General features: G+C 43.7%; 1 protein-coding gene and 1 long non-coding RNA gene across 3 annotated transcripts in view; one reads left to right on the top strand and one right to left on the bottom strand.

The window, feature by feature from the left end:
• Window positions 1–8,659, bottom strand: part of TJP2 (tight junction protein 2) — a 103,960-nt gene extending 95,301 nt beyond the window's left edge. Inside the window, exon 1 of one of the 2 annotated variants that reach the window (XM_019478060.2) lies at window positions 8,483–8,659. The gene's annotated coding sequence lies outside the window, so the exon portion shown is untranslated. The remainder of the gene's footprint in view (window positions 1–8,482) is intronic. The other variant, XM_006265188.4, reaches the window with a different exon arrangement.
• On the top strand, window positions 3,949–6,115 carry LOC109280786 (uncharacterized). Its single transcript, XR_002087202.2, has 3 exons — window positions 3,949–4,098; window positions 4,540–4,640; window positions 6,015–6,115. It is a non-coding gene; the product is annotated as an uncharacterized LOC109280786 (long non-coding RNA).
• Window positions 8,660–17,715: the final 9,056 nt, after the last annotated feature.

Raw genomic sequence — 17,715 nt, 5'->3', positions numbered from 1 at the left:
GAGAATTAAGAATCACTTCAAAAATGTACAAAGGTGCTGCTGTGCAGTAGGGCAGCCTAACGTGCATTAATTTAGTACCTCGCATAGACGCACCACTGATTCCAAAATTGGCAAAACTTTTTTTCCCCAGTACCAAAAAGATCTTGGAGATGAAAGATAAATTAGTTTCCATGCACCCCATAACATCTAACAACTATCTATGTAGTATATAATATTAATAATATAATATTATAGCAGGGACAAAGAAAAAGAACATGCTGCACACACATTTTCTATATCATAAAAAAAAAAAATGATTAAAAAAAAAAACCTAAAAAACACATGCACACTCAGAAATATCATCATGACTGAGCATAATATTTCAAGAGCCTTGCCCTTATTTTTCAGGAACATGGAAACTCCCTTGAATTGCTTCCTTTTTTGCAAAAGCTTTTGACCTTTCCCTTTAAAATATCCCCTGTCCATATGTTCCCAGAGTGTCTTAGAATCAGCTTATACAAAAGTTGTGCTAAGGAGGCTAGAGACACCACAGCACAGCAAGTCAAATCTGCTGGCTATTAAAAGCAGAGAGCTGATGAAGCAGATGCTAGAAGGAAGATATCCATCCCTGCTCTAGGCTACAGTTTTCTATGTATAATGTCAAAGAGGTTTTATGGTTGTTTTCTCTAACAGGAGCTCAAAGTGACTTGCACATTCTTTTTCAGCATGACTTCAGGGAACCAGCAGAGAAAATGCATACATATAAAAATCAGGAAGTGGAGTGTCTGTTTAGGGGAAATTTAATATTAAACTGAATTAAAAACAGCTATATTTAAGAAAGTGGTCTAATGACAGGGTTGGTTTGTTGGTTCATCATAGCAGGTGAATAAAATCTTCTTTGGATAGGTTTGACTAGTAGTGTGCACACTAGTAGGGGGAAAAAAGCCAGCTAGTCTTAAATTCTCTGCAGTCCTCCACAGCTGAATGAAAACTAAACAACATTCAATTCTGGATAAGGAAATAATATCATCACAAAACTCTACTTGCTGTTGTGTTATGTAATATTCAAAAATAAAGTACTTCAACTGTTAAATATGGTTCTTCAGACAACAAAACTAGCTACATATAATCACAGGTCACATTTTATTGGTATTGCTAAGGCCCATCTATATTGCAAGTGGAACACTACTTTAATTCAGTTGCTTGACATGAAATGAGTTGTACAGTGGGATGGTCTTCAAAGGATAGCAAGGGGTCCTAAAGACATCAGATTAAAGAAATGAGAATATTGTAAAGTTTAACAGATCTAAGGAACCTCCATTGAAGACATTTTTTTCCCCAAGAAAAAGGTTAGATTTGAGTCAAGTGGGAGGGCATGGCTTAAACACTTTTGTTTAGGAAAGGGCATCAAGTAGAGAGGTTCAGTTCTGGAAAAGGCAACAACCCTTTTAAAACTTCACACTTAAAATGTGTGTATATATAGTTTTCGACCCCAGGACCTGCAAGTGAAAAAAAAAAGCAAACATATAAAGATTTTTTTTATTGTGGTTTATGTGAACTGCTATGGGTTGTCGCAGGACAAAATGAGAGTCAGAACAGAAAATGTTCACTGGATAGTTACACTTGTTCATGTTTTCTTAACATAGGCAAGGCCTAATTCAAACATGTGCCCTGTTAAAATCATACCACATGCATGCCTCCTATCTGTTTTGCTGGCAGACTGGTTAGCCTGTCTTTAAAAAACCATCAGAGGTTTGCTCAAATTCAGTGCATTTTGGGATTAAGATCCACAGGCCTTATGCAATTATCTGATATCAAGGGGTAGGCCTGTCAGATTCATTAAATTTACTGCAACTCAACTAATCCTGCTGCTTCCATGCTTGTTTTAAACAAGATGTATGATTCAGAAAAAATAAAGTTATTCCAAACCCAATCCACTGTGGCTGTTTCTCTGCAATTGTGCACCTATCTTCTTTTGAATTAAAATGACGGATAGTACTCAAATTGTTATAAGGTGGAGAATATGATGTAAATAGATGTTGCTGCAAGTTATGCTGCTATAATCTCTTAGAATGGAAATACTGCTGCTCTAGCAATTAAGGTAACACATTCTGAGAGAATGTCACTTCCATCTGCCCTGTAACAAAGAATATATGAGGTGAGGGGGGGTATATTACACATAGTGAATATTATATGAAGAATATGTGTGTGTCCGTGTATTCACTAGATGTGTGTTTGTGTAACATATATACACAAACACACACAATATATAGTCACGGACATCAAAGTTTGATCACAGTGTGAAACTGTGCATTAAAAAAAGTCCAAACATTAATAGCATCAGAAAATGTAAGAGGACTAGAGCTGTTCTGAATGATAAGAAATGGGATTCTATCCACATATTTCTTCAAGACTCACAGTTTTATGTTTAAATGAAGTTACTGCCAGACACCTCCAGACTTCATTACAGAAATATTTTTTATCTAAATGTAGAAAACTGATAGTTTGGGAGGGGGGAAGGCATTTATCTGAATCTTTTGCATAAAACAATATTCTGTCACAAGTTGAAATCTTTCCTTTTGTGGGGAAAGGAGAAGAAAGGAAGGTGTACCTTTGCTTTGTTAAAGAGCAAATGGAAGTGAAATTCTCTCCTAGGATGATTATGTATGGTACATACCACACATATAGTATATATTCAAATATCTTTCTCCAATTTATACACTGCTTTATGCACGTCCTTTCACAACATCTGATGAAGTACGCTCAGCTCATGAAAGTTTATGCTCTCTCTGATTTAGTCTATAAGGTGCAACTCTACCCTGCCTTCTGCCTGACTTCATTTCAGGACTATATAACCACAGAAAGAAAAAACCTTTGACTGTCCTTATGAGCTGAGAAAGGGAAGATTAACCAATCAAGAAGCATCAGAGGCTCAATTATTGTGATGCCTCCTTGGAGAAGAGCTGAAGAGATTATGCTTTCTACCCAATATTATGATCAGTTTTCACTCAGACTGGGCTCCTTTAAAAATATAATTCCCTAGCTTTGCAGCTGTACTCACCACAAGTTTTGCATTTGGAAAAGTAAGCCTATGCCCAATGTAAAATGGGCAAATATCTGCTCCACTATGTTCAGTATAAGGTGACTTCCAGTTATAAGGGACAGTCTGGTAACCTCCCCTCCCCCTCTTAAAAAAAGTTTATAACCAAATGATCTCTGTATGGAAGACAAAAAAAAAAAAAAAAAAAAGGCAACAAGCTTGCTCAAAAAAATAAGATGCTTTTTGAAGGAAATCTGTAAATTGTACAGAGCCAATTTTAAGAAACATTTAGATTATGCTTATTGAAGATGATCCACGTTTACCCAAATGCAAGATGACCCTAAATTTAAAGTGACCCCGCCAATAAGTAAATTCTATTTGTGAAAAATGTATGTTTTCCATGTATGGAATCTAATTATTGGAGGACCATCTTATATTTGTCCCCTTCACTACTGCAGGCAGTGGGGGGACAGGCAATATGGAGGTAATAATGAGTCGGGTGGTTGGGGGGGAACATACAGTGGGGGAGGCAGTGAAGGGTATGTGGTAAGGGAGGCAGTGGGCAGACAGACAGTGGGGAGGCAGTGGGGAGGGCAGGAAGTAGTGGGGCAATAATGGAGCAGGCAATTGGGGGTAGGCAGTGGGAGAGCCATGTAGCTTGCCCCTGCCACCTGTCCCCCCTGCCACTAACCTCCCCTTGTGCCTGTGCCCCACAGCCTCAGCCCCTTGCCTCCCCTTCCCTCTGCTTCTGCCCCCCCACCCCCGCCGCAGTCTCAGCCCCTGCTCTCCCTTCCCACACCCCTTTCTCTCCCCTTCCTTTGCAACACTTCTGTCCCGAAAGCCTTGAGTCCCAGCCCCTGCCTCCCTCCTTCACTCCCCTTCCCGCTCCCCCAACGCCTGCCCCTCCACCTCCCCCTAACCTTTGCTCTGTTGCTGGCAGGCTCTGTCCCTGCTGCAGCCTGGGACACAGAACACAGCTCCAGCCTGGCCCCATAGCTGCAGTGGAGAGCTACAGCGCAGGGCTGCTCTCCCTGCTCTAGGCTGCAGTGGAAACGGAACCTGCCAGCACCAGAGCAAAGGTAAAAGGAGGTGTAGCAGAGAGAAGGGAGAATGGTGCAGGGGGAGATGGGGCAGAGGGGGGCCCAAGACAGCAGGGGAGGAGTGGAAGAGGGACAGGTAGCAGCTGCAGCTTCAGCTCTAACCCAGGGCTGGGGCCAGAGCTGCAGCAGCTGCCTGCCCCAGGCCCCTTGATACTCCATTGTAGGATGAAGGGTTTTTTTTCCCCCATATCCCTCATGTCGAATGGGGGAAAAACCCTCATCTTTTAATTGGAGTACATACGGTGACTCCAAGTAGTTTACATGCAGTAACATTTGGGGAAAAAAAAAAAAAGGCATGCAATTCCTTCCATTTTTTAAAGCAATTACTTTCCTTTTCACTGTTTGGGATGCACACCCTATCACTGAGTATAAACTTAAATCACAAAGAGCTAGTAAGTCACCCCCACCTTTGCTCTCCAGATACATTTTGCCTTGATTCTGAATACAGCCCTGTGAGGGATCCATCTGCTTGGAACAGACAGCTTCAGACAGTAGACTGCAAGATCTTCAGAAAAGGGATGGTATGTTTGTATAATGTTCAAAGCTCAACAGTAATAAATCATAAGCAAAGAGCAAAGACATCAGCATCAGTTCTAAATGGCTTTTGGAAAGTCATTTAAACCCCTAATTTAGTCCCAACCATAAGTGATTGATTATCATCACAAGCTCACTCCACCATTCCAGTCACTCTCAATGGCCTCCTTTCTCAGGCCACACCCAGTAGCTGCTGGTGGCCTCTACTGGAGCAAGGCCCTTTAAGACTTGATTTTTCAAATGCTCTTGTAACCCTAGTCTTCTTAACCAGTTTACATACTGCCTACTTAACTTGTTTTTTGAAGGTAGGTCTGATACTGTTTTTACCAATATTGGTACTAAATAGCGGATTTGGGCTGTCCAAATGTGCAATGTAATATACATGTATGTTTATATTTAAGACTACCAAGAGATCTCTGTCCTAGACAAAAATAGGAAAAGGAGGGGAAGGGGAGGAAATTCATAGGAAGTTAACTTGAAAAATTATCAGGTCATTCTGGCAGTATTGTACAGACAGTCAAAAAGCCTGAGGCTGAATCAATTCAGTCTTTGCAGGTTAGTTTAAGACGCATAGATTGAACCGAGAAGTAAGTGAACAGACATTCACTTTTGACAGAGCCACATGCCTGCAATGGCCCAGGCCAGAAACCAGGGGATGCTAGAGCAGACAGCTTGGACCAAGGCTAGGCTGCCCATCCTGCAAGGGAGGGTTGGCAGGGGAGGTGCAAAGCACCCTGGGATGCTGGGGGACTGAGTTATCTTTGTTCTTTGGTTCAAGTTCTTGGACAAAAGAAGTTTAATAGACCGATTTAACCTAAATCAGTTAAGTCTGATGCTACCTCCATCCAGGCTTATCTTAAACTGGTATAAGCCCTTTTGAAAGCAGTTTATATGCACCAAACTTCTGGTGTATTACAGATTTGAACCAGTTTTCAATTACTTATACTGGTTTGTGTGTAATTCTGTCTCTAGCCTAAATCCCTAAATTGCTTGCACCTTGTATCTAAAATACTTTGACTTCTTGAAACCTCCTCTGACCCAGCAAGTAATAGTTTCAAGTATGGCTGGAATTCAGTTGGGATCTGCCAGAACAGATTAAAAAAATTCTTCCTATTGTAAAGACATTCATAAATCCTCATGACCTCAGTGTGCTATCACTCAGCTGCCTTCCGCACCTCTAAAGAAGAAAAACAAACCCAACCAAGCTGATTTGCTCATGACATCTCTCCATCCCATGTAGTATCACTGTCCTACTGAAAGTTCTTATTGTGGGAACAGAAATATATACAGTAGTCCTTTAATCCTATTAAAGAAAAGATCATCCCTCTGTAAAGCAGCTTGTTTCTATTTCCCCTCCCCAGGTGAGAGGCTGTGTTACTGAGAAGCTCCTCCTACCTAAAACAAGGACGAAGCACTGTATTGCAGCTTTGCCTCAAACATGAAATTAAACAAACTATCTACATCAGTGGTTCTCAACATTTGTAGACTTGAGACATCCTTTGGAAAATGCCAGCTTTTAGTTTTCACTCTTTTTCTTTACTACAGAAAAATAGCAGAGCAGTTTTTCTGTTGCAAAGAATTTAGAAATTTACCACAATCTCTGGGTTTCTCTTGTGAGTCACATTTGCATATCTAACAGTGTTAACATTGTGGCACCCTACCACACCCTCAAAAGACTCTCAAGGCACTCTAAGGTCCCATGGCACCCCAACTGACAATCACCTTTTCTTGACTACAGAAAAATAAATAGACCTTTTTTTTTTCTGAGCAGAAAGGTCACAACTGTGGACTTCTTTTTAAAATCTCTGGTTTTCGCCTGTGAATCAGGTTTACATGCCTAACAATGCTAACACTGTGTGTCACCCCACTGCACCTTTGAAAGCATCTCAAAGCACCCCAGGGTCCCATGGCACCTTGGCTGACAATCACTGCCCTACACCAGGCAGCCACACTCAATCCAATGTCCCCTGACCAGACAGGCACACAGTAGAGCAAGAGCTGGGTGTAAACTGCAGGATCCAGAGCCATAGCTCAGATTCCCCTAAACCTGGGTCCTTACAGTGCTACTGGGAAACCTGAAGGCTGAGCAAACCTTCCACACTGCCTGCAAGATGTTCACAAGGGGAGGGGGAGGTTTGGATCCAGTATTATTATTACTGTTGTTATTAATAATGATAACAATGATTACCAACAACAGCAGCGCCACCAACAATCACAGAACAACAACATTCATAGAATAATAATAGCTATATTAAGCATAGGACAGAATAATAATAAATCATCACAGAATAGAATAATAATTATAATATTCATAGAATAACAATATTCATCATATAACAAGAATAGTCATAGACTAGTAGCAACATTAATCATACAGTATAATAGTATTAGTATATAATGGCAATAATAGTAATATTAATCATGTCATAGAACCACATTCCCAGAATATTAGTAATACTGAATATGCTTCTATTACTAATATTCTAAGAATAGGCTTCTATGACACGATTATAGGATATTAGTAATAGTAATCATAGGTTCATAGATGTTAGGGCAGCGGTTTCCAACCTTTTTTTGCTGTGACCCTAAATTGGCCACCAGCAGGACCTCCTGACCCGGCGCTGTAGGGGCTGGTGGGAGCAGAGTGCGGTGGTGGTAGCCTGGGGGAAGGGGAACCGCCACTGCCCCCTTTGTGCGTGGTGCGCCGCCCTGCCTGCCCACCACACGTGTGCTTCTGCATGTGCATGTGTGTGTGGGCCCTTCCTTCGCAACCCTGATTTGGGTCGTGCTCCGAGGTTGGGAGTCAGTGCAATAGGGGCTAGAAGGGACCTCACAAGACCATTGAGTCCAGCCCTCCCTGCACTTGGGCAGGAAAGACAGCTGAGGTCAGATGATACCTGACACTCAGGAGAATAGAATATTCATATAACATTAGAAATATTAATCATGTAACAGAAGAATATGGATAGGAAGGCAGTTATATTAATAATATAATACACATGGAGTAAGAAGGGTGATAGAATATTATTACTTTCATTATTATTCGATGGACAATTACCATACGAAGATTCATATTACCACAATGCTTACTACATTCATTTTATATGACAGACTTATAAGATTCATATTACTACTATGATTACATGGGGCATTTTTCCTTAAAAAAAAAGGGGGGGGGAAAAATAATATCATTACTTTCATTATTATTCTATGACTTATGATTGCTATATTCAATTTAGGTGATAGGCTATAAGTCTATCATCTAAACTGAATATAGCAATCATAGTGGCAATATGCATCTTAGAATAGTCTAAACTGAATATAGCAATCATAGTGGTAATATGAATCTTAGAATAATAATGAAAGTAATAATATATACATTTATTTATTTATTTATTTTAAATAAGGAAAAATGTCCCGTATCCCCGGTCAAGTTAGCCAGCCCCGTTGGAGTCATTCCGGAGCCACAGGTGGCCGTGCTCCCCGCAGGCACTCTCACCGGCAGAGCAGAGCAGAGCAGAGCAGCGGGCGCTGCGCCGTCCCAGCACCCGGCGGTGCGGAGCCCACCAGGCAGTGCGGCGGCGCGGCGCGGCCCGGCCCGTCCTGCCCAGAGGAGCCGGCTCGCAGCAGCTGCCTACAGCCACAAGCCGGGCACCGCCCAGCGCCGCCGAGCAGGACTCGGGCTCGGGTCGATAGCCCGCAGACGGGCGGCGGAGGAGACGAGCCCGGGCGGGGGTTTCCTCTCCGGGAGCTGCTCCCGGCCCGGCCCGGCCCAGGAGAGCGGGGAGACAGCGCCGTGCGGGCCCTCCCTCCCGGCCGCGCTACTTGCCTAGAGCCGGCGCGGTCCCGCAGGAGGCGGCGGTGAGGCGCTGCTCTGGCGCCGGCCGGCAGGTGGACGCCGCTGCGAGCCCCTTTAGAGACTCTCCTGGTCCCGGTCCCGGTCCCGGTCCCGGAGCGCAGCGCTCCCCGCGGCACGCAGCTCCCGCCCCGGGAACAGGAAATACCGGTCCCAGCCTCGCCCGGGACAGTAGGTGTGAGCGGAGGGGGGAGCCGGGCGGGCGGAGTCACCGCGGGAGGCGCCTGACTCAGCCCGCCGCTCCCTGCTCCCCGCCTGCAGCCAAGCTGGGAGCATGGACCAGCCATGGGGAGCGGGGTGAGTGTTCATCCCTGGCGGGGGAAACACCATGTGTCTGGGGTCATGAAGGCAGTTTTCCTTAAGCACTCCGGGGACAACTGTTCATCTGGCGTGGTTCAGTACCCGCCCAGGTGTTGGGGCTTGAAGCCTACTTTATGGAAATGGAAAGCTCCTGCGGCCCTATGGCTGAGGGCAGGTGAAACTTGGGGGCATCTGAACCCCAGCCTCTAGGCTTGGGCCTGCACATAGGATGCTCACCAAAAGGATTCGGAAATATCTGAAGCCCCTAGGGGGGAGGATGTTTGGGAGTTGTAGGGCCACTTATGGTTCTGGACTGACTCACAGATTTGGACTAGATTTGGCTTGGAACATGAAACATTTCTTTAAAAACAACAAGTGTGTATCCATCCCTGCCTTCACAGGGCCTGCACAAGCCAGCCCCTTCCTCCCTAGCCTTGGAAGGTTTGGCTTCAGGGGTGAGAGCAAGGGTAGCTTCCTGAAGCCACCCATCCCTGAGGTCCACTTGTCCCTAGGGTCCCCCTTGCTGCCAAAACAGCAGACAAAATGCTAGGGATGTTTGGAAGGGAAGGGCAGAAAGAACAGTAAGTGGGTGCATCTACACCAGACGCTTAGGGCATTTATACACATACTATTTTTCCCAGCAACACGCTGGAGATCCCCAGCATTGGAGCAGATTTGATTAATTGAGCCTGCCCTGCACACCAGCTGAGGTGAACTGTGCTGCGCTGTGTGCAGTTGTATAAGTGGCAAAATGCACGTCAGCGTGCAGAAAATGGCAGCGGTGTGGTTTTGAACTAAAGCCCCTCCGAGGTGTTTTAATTCAAAAGTGCACTGCTGCCTTTTTCTCAGCACTGATGCGCATTTTGCCATTTATCCAACTGCGTGCTGCGTAGTGCTGGGCGCTTTTCAAAGTGCTCAGTGCTGCAACTCATGCATGTGTAAAAATGCCCTTACTGTGTATTAGCCTAATAACCAGGGTGCGAATTATGGGGGAACTAGGGGGGTCTGAGCCCCGCCCCCCCAAGAGATGAGAGCCCCCTGTAAGATTTGAAAATCATAATGGGGGCGGGGGGGGGGAGGTCTCCTATCGGATTGCTCCTTCTAATGAATCAGTTTAATTTTTTTTCCAAATTCCCCTAAGAGTCAAAGTATAAATCAAACCCTGCTAATAACTGTGCAGTAGCATCTCACAGCAAAAATCAGGCTACTAGCTTACTGCGCAGCGTTATTAGGCTCACACACAGTAAGCATCGCTACACTGTGCCAGCACTACTGCACAGTAACTTTAAGTACTGCGTGTTTAGTACTTCATTAAGCAAGTACTAAACTAAATGCGCAGTATCTAAGACACTAATGAGCATGTAGATGCGCCCAGTGTCACTTTGGTCGTTGATCAGTCAGTGGGGCACCCACACCTCAATTTCTGTGCCCAGTTTTGGTCCCTGCACCTCAACAGTGATCTAGGAGAGGTAGAGGAGGTGGAGAAGGACTGCAAGGGTTATCAACAGTATGGAGGGGCTTCCGTATGAGGAGAGACTAAAGAGGCCAGGCCTGGTCAGTTTAGAAAAAGAGGGGGCAGCATGATAAGGGGTTATCTTCTAGTATAGGATGGTTTGGGGAGAGATGATCCTGTCTCAGGTGGGGGTTGAATGAGGTGATCCCTGTAGGTCCCTTCCAGCCCAACTTCTCTATGATTTTATGAAAATACTCAATGGCAAAGAGAAAGTCAGTAGGGATTTATTATCGACTCTCTCACAAGTCAAGAATGAGGGGGTCACAACATGAAACGAAGTCAGAAGTTGAACACCAACAAAAGGAAACTCTTCACATAGTGTGTCACTGAAGTGGGGAACTTTGTTGCCACCAGATGTGGTGGAAGCTGATAGTTTAGACAGATTCAAAAAGGGATTCAACAAATTCTTGGAGGAAAGTAGCTATTGAGCGTGGGAGTTTGGTGCATAGCCTCTGAATCAGAACTTCCTGGGCCTTATATACTGGAGGCTGCAAGTGAGAGAAGAACAGAGGAAAAACCCTGGGGATTAGTCTCTCTTTCAGCATCCACTCTCTCCTGTTGTGAGACACATGAAGCTGGACTAGATGGTCCAACCCCCTAAATGGCAATTATTATGCTCTTAGGTGTTTAAAAAAAACAGCCTGATTCAGTGGCTAGAGCAAGAGACGGACTCAGATATGGGTTCCATCATGACTCTGCCACCAACCTACTATGAGACCTTTGGTAGGTTGAGAGGTAGTCTGAGGTCAGTCAAAAGGCAGGTAGATATATATGCATCTCTGTAGACTAACTAAATAATCTGTATGTAGAGAGCACAAGTTTTCCTATGAGTTCACTTCATCAGATGCTGTGAAAGGACAGCACAAAGCAGAGTATGAAGAGTAGGTGAGAAAGTAGGGGAGAGACAAGTTCCCATCTCTGTCTGATTCCCCTTCCATCCTTTGGTTATGGGACTGCAGAGAGAGACCCCCATGTCATTATGATGACTGTTAGCTGCTATTACATTTGAAATAATAATCTTAAAGAAGTGCTGCAACTGTAAGGTCTGATTTAGGCAAAGACCCAAGTGCAGCTTTCTTCTGCTCTGTTGTGCGACTGTATCCTCTTCTTCCACCCATACTGGAAGGAATTTCCCTAGGGATGAGAGAACAGTTTGCTCTCTGTGTATGTTACACCAAGCTCTCTGTCCACGCTACCAAAAATACCAACACTACCCTGTGAGCAAATGGTCTCTAGGAATTGGTCTAAGAGCACCAGCTCGGTGTTCACCACATCTATTAAAAAACAACTTAAGAGCTAGGAGGTCTCACTCAACAATATCCCTCTACTAATATCTGATGCCAGCTACTTATATGTGTATATTGAAAGTCTATATTTACATTTTGTTATGAATTTGGATTCACCAGGCATTAAGAACCTTTCTTATTTAGGGACAGTTTGGTTTATTATTTTTCAATGCTTTGGCTTTTTTTTTTCAGAGTATATTGTATCTAACTTAGAGGCTTGTTTTTGTTTGGTTTCCTGTCTTTTTGTGACAAAAGAATTATGACTCACTTCCTTCCGTTTTGCTGGTGGGCTTTGGCAGTCTGGAAGGACCATGCTGTTGACATCATGTCTCCAGGTTGAAAATTGTGATAGTAGTCTAAAGCCCCAAACAGTCCAGATTTCAGTTTAAAATATGTAGTATCACCGTTCACGTTTTATCAACATAAATCTGAAACCTGAACTTCCCAAAGTGGGCTGTGCTTTAAATTGTGATCCCAAAGATGCCAGCTTCCCAGATCTATCAAAAATAGCTCATGTTCTAGCTGCAAAATGAAAGTCACAAACTGATAACCCTAATAGGAAAAATTAAGACTTTTTAAAGGGAATAATTATCTTAACACATCAGAAAGGAGCATAACATGTTGGACACAATTTGTTGTCTGTTTTGCTTTGCAGATCAACTCTAGCTAAACTGCTTCCAAATTAAACAGCATACTTTTTAATGTCAGATTCTTGAGATAACATTGCTTCTGGACTTTGTTCTGTGCAAGCTTACTGAACACTTTGAATAATTTGCAGCTCGAGTGTCAGTCAAGCATGGACAGGATCACTTTACAACAGTTGTCAAAGATTAGAAACTTCCAGGGTTCTCAAAAGCATGCTTTCATAGAACTGTTTTTTGATTACAGCTGGTGCAGTGCTTGTATAGTGGAGAACAAAATGAAGAGTAAACAGTGTTTTTAATTAAAACATTGGACTTTGAAACTAAGCACAGCAGGCAGAAAGATCTTCCTTGTATTGAGAGAAAACATATGACTGTATTCAAATCGGTTATTTTTCAAGTCCTGCTCCTAAATAAAGTTTAAGATTTAGACATACCCAAGTAAGTCGTATTAATGAATTAACACCCCAAAGAAAACAAATCACAGTAATACACTTACTAATTATTTTCCAGAAACTACTAATTAACTGGTTATTTTCCAGCAACTACTTTAGGTCTGTGTCCAAATCAGTGTAGCCGTGCGTGTTCAGCTTTACTCTGCACTTCAAGGGAGCAGTACAGGGGTTTTTTTGACCCCTGGATATCCTCAAAACTGGAACCTGGCTGCCCAGTCATGCTCCATCTGCTGGCCAGGTTCTGCGTACCTGGATTGCTGCGGCCACAGCCCCACGAGGCCTCCAGGACCCCAGGTGAAGCTGCTGGGGCCTGCCCAGTGCTGGCCCCAGCCTCCCCTACCCTACCCAGGGTAACCTGCTGCATGTGGCACATGCGTTCCCCAGAGACAACTAACAATGGCACAAGGTGTGCCACTGCTAGTTGTCCCCGGGAACCAAAAATCAACGCACATATGGATGTAGCCTGGGGGTCTAAGTATGGCAACGCTCAGGAGGAAGGAAACAAGACATGGACTGAGTAGAATCTTTGCTGTTCCCTTACTTTCATCCGTTTTTCAGATTCTTCACATTGTTCTTGATATCTGTTTAATTTCCTTAATGAAAGGAAAGAAATCTGTGGAATTCTTTAACTGCAAAATGCAATTCTTTAACTGGAAAATACTTCCTACAGTCAAAGTGATTTTATGGGAGTAGCTAATGATCTTAAACTGCTCAGAAGATAAGAGTTACATTAAATATTTAAATGTTAGTCTTTTATGAAAGGAAATTTTAAATAAGCCAAACAGAACTGTAGAGACTATTGATGGTTAGATGCAGCAAAGCCTAAATTGGAACATTGGTGCACACTACAAAATCACTAATTGAACCAAAATGGTACAATGGAGCTATTCAAATGCCAAGACACAAACAAGTTATAAAACAATTCAGCCACAACTAATATGTGACTTGTTTTAAAATTCCATTATTTCCATGCCCTAGTCATTTAAATTCATGTCAGCCTCTCTAGGGATTCATTTCAAAGTGTAGCAAATAAATAAAATACATTTTAATGTTCCTAGTCCTATGCACAGTACATTCTTTTTCCAGAGGAACAGTCTCTAATATCTATTATATTCTGTGGAGATAGTGAACCTTCCAATTTCTGCTGCAGAGTATTTTATCTTGTGGCTGCCAATATATACAAACTTTTTATGGTCTAAATATATCTTTAAAATCTCAGTAGCAATGTGAAGGAAAGCTAATCTGATTGTTCACAGACCATCCATGTAGGATCACAATAGCTCCTTGCAGGTGTATGCAGCAAATTTCAAATGCTTTCTCTGTCTCAAAGTCTCACATCACACAGCTCACCCCTACAGCAGTAAGCTTTTCCTTCCATGCCCTCCTCTGCTCTCCCAACAATGCCATCCCCCAGGTGCTTTCTGATCTCTTTCTCTGATTTTCTACAACTTCCTGTTACATTACAAATGTTGTTTAAACAGGCTTCTGTGAATTCACACCTGCAGCAAACTTACCTACATATATGAGCATTACCTGAACACTGATTAATCTCCCAGGCCCATGGGTACAGCCCATGTCCTTCCTACCTTGTCTTACTCCAGGGTATATAACTTGTCCATCTTATCAACTATTTAGATTCAGGCTCTTTTGGGCAAGTATTTATCCCATTTTGTGAAACAACTAGCACACCTATAGGAATTCTGAAGTAATACATTAGAGCAAGGAACAGATGCTGGATTTATCCCTGGATAAACTGTGCCTGCATTTGACCCAGAACAAAAATATTCCAGGATTGACACGTACAACATGTCCTTCTAATCAGGGTTTAGTGAGCAGCTAAATGCAGTGTTGCTTTTCTGCCATTTATTCAATGATGCAATCCTGGGATAATTGTACAGGCTTACTTTGCAATATCCTGGGTTAAACTGTTACCTCTTATCCAGGAAACTTCTTTAGGATTATACCGGGACAGCAGAAATGGACATGTTTGTACTTTGTCCCAGGATAAAATGGTTTATGCTGAGGTAAATACAGTGTCTGTTTGCAGCCTAGGTTATTTCTTCCCCTTTTATTTTCCAGCATCAATAAGTTTAGTAAAATGAAGAATGGGGTTTAGAAGAGCCCATTGCCATAACTGGGTTTCTTTGGAAGAAGAAAAGTGAGGAAGAGACAAGAGAAGCGTTAGCAGCTTTCCAGGTGTTGATGACCATTAAACTGCATAAATGTGCTGTAGCTAGTAACTTCAGAGAGGTGTTTCAGGTTGTGCAAAAACTGTTGTTATTTTATATTTATATTGTGACAATACAAAAGGTTTAACATCTGGATCAGGACCCTCATTGTGCTAGACAATGTACAAGCACATAGAAAAACAGAATCTTTACCCAAATAACTTATGATTTAAAGTGAACATCAAGACACAGGTTGACCTTTGCCTTATGAATTATGCTGTACCTTGAGAATAAACTCTTTTTTATCTCTCGAATACTCCCCATTATCACCACCAGTTTAGTGAACACTTTAGTCTGAAGAAATACTAACAGTTGGAACATAATTTGCCTACATGAAAATGCCTATGATAAAGGAAGGGAAACCACCAATTCCACACACAAGAAGCATTCTAAAGGTAGGGACTAGATTTTCAGAAGTGCCCAGTATTAACTTATTCTCCCAATGACAAAACTCTGATTGACTTCATTAAGGAGCAAAGTTAGGCCAACAAAAAACTTTTGAAAAATACATCCTGAATGTCCTGAGTTTGGAACAGAATCTATGTCCCAAAACAGTTTATGAAACTAAAAAGAGCTCAAGAGAATCTGCATGTCTGATATCAAAGAAGAAAACCCAGTAGATGAAGAAATAGCTTACATTAATATTACGTAACTTGGATCAGTGCCTGCTGCCAAGTGATCAGCTTCTTTCATTGAAAGCTCCACGAAGCTCTTCATGTTATTTATGAAGCAACGAGCCATTTCCATTGTTAGATCCACTATTTGCATCATTAATTACTGCCTCTATGTTATCTAAACACTACACAACAATAGTACTGGATATGCCTGAAATTGCTGTTCTTCCTGGCATATTTTTCCTGCAGCATGTTCATGTATTTCTTATTGCTCTTTCCTTTGTACTTTCTTCCCTTTCAACCTTTTCAATTATTAATTGGGCTTAGGATGCAACTATTAGAGGAGACAGATCTTGGATAAGAACTCGAACATGCTTGGTTAAGTTATTTCAGGGTCTGTAAAGTTTTCCACAATAGTAGCTCTATGCTGAAAATGGTTTATATTCAACAGTTTTCTGCATACAAGATCTGATTCCTTGTTGCCCTGGCCCCTGTGTAATCAGCTGCACTAGGGCAAAATTGCTGTAAAATCACATAATTTATAGTGTTGTTAACTACCATTGTAAGTACAGAGCAATGAAGTATCAAGACCTACTATAAACTGGAAGCATGTTATTGAATAAAACATAATCTAAATTCCCTAGGAAAGGCAATTCTCTGAAAGCAGTGTAAAAAGAACAAATCACATCAATTGCACATATTTACACAAATGAAGAACAAGAACTAGCAATAGTAGCTAAACTGCACAAAGTACATGAATCCTTTAATGGCTACATAGGCATTCAACTACATTTAGTTATACAAGTTCCCAAGGAATGGAATTTGACACATACATTCCATGTTTCCACTTGCTGAAAATGATGGGTTTTTAAAAAGCTGTTCTAGCTTTAATTTTCCTTTGTACAACGGCATATTAGTTGTACAAAGGAAATATCAATACCATATCATACCAATAAGCCCTCATGGCATTGCCTTAGAGCACGGGCAGGCAATTGTTTTGGGTGGAGGGCTACGAAACGAGCTTTGGTGAGCTATCGAGGGCTGCATGGGTAGCCCTGCCCCTTTGTTGCCATCTTGGGACCTGAAGTCCCACCCCTAACCCCTGACCTTTGCCACTGGAAGTCCCCCCCCTTACTCCCCACCTCCCTGGAAATACTCCTTTTGTGTGTGTGGGGGGGGGGGGGGGGAGGTGCCGTCTTAGAACCAGAAAAAAATCATACACTAAAAAAAAAAAATACCCCCCACCCCAAGCGCAGCAGCAGCAGGTGGGGTGCTCAGGGCGCAGGCACCTGGCAGGATCCAACCAGCGCTGCACATCATAGCAAGGGTGCAGCCTCCACTGGGCCACCTGTATCACCGGCGTTCCCTGCCTCACGCACAGCCCTGGCACTAGCACAGCAGGGAGGGAAGCCCCACATGCTAGAGCCAGCTGCTTTCCCTGCTGGGGCTGCGCAGCATAGGAGAGAAGCCGCAGGAGCTGGAGCCGGCTGCTTTCCCTGCCAGGGCTGTGCTGCAGGGGAGGGAAGCCCTGGGTGCCTTCCCCCATGGGGCAGGAAAGGCAGCCAGCTCCAGTGCAGGGATTTTATCCTGTGCTGCGCAGCCCCAGCAGGGACAGCAGCGGGCTTCAGCACGTGGGGCTTCCCTCCCTGCTGTGCAAGTGGCAGGGAGCGCTGGCAATAAACAACCCAGGGGAGGCTGCGCCCATTGCTGCTAGCCAGAGCCATGCCTCACCAGGTACTTGCACCCTGAGTGCCCCACCTGCTGCTGCTGCTGCCACTGCCTGCTGGGGGCTGCATGACATGGGGGTGTAGAGGGGATCCACACACCCCCTCACCCTCCCTCACACCCACATGCTGCCCAGCCAAGCTCCATGCTGCTGTCGCTCCCCTGGCCAGTGGCTCTGGTGCTGCTACCATCCCCAGCCCCAAGCTCTGCACTCCTGCCCAGCTGCAGCTCCACCTCTGCCACTTCCTTACCTGTTGCCCAGAGCCAACAGGAGACCAAGGAAGTGGAGCAGGTCCCTGGGGGCTGCAGCAGCAGTCCCCTGCGGAAGCTGCACGCTGACCAGGCGGGGCCCTTCTGTCCATGAGGGTGGGAGCAAGGCAATAGGGTATGTTTGGGGGAGTGGGTGTACACATGGGCACCTTGCTCCCACACTCGCAGGCAGAA

This window comes from Alligator mississippiensis, chromosome 3 (genome assembly GCF_030867095.1).
Source record: "Alligator mississippiensis isolate rAllMis1 chromosome 3, rAllMis1, whole genome shotgun sequence".
NCBI classification, from domain to species: Eukaryota; Metazoa; Chordata; order Crocodylia; family Alligatoridae; genus Alligator; species Alligator mississippiensis.
This window is presented reverse-complemented; position numbering and strand designations above follow the sequence as displayed.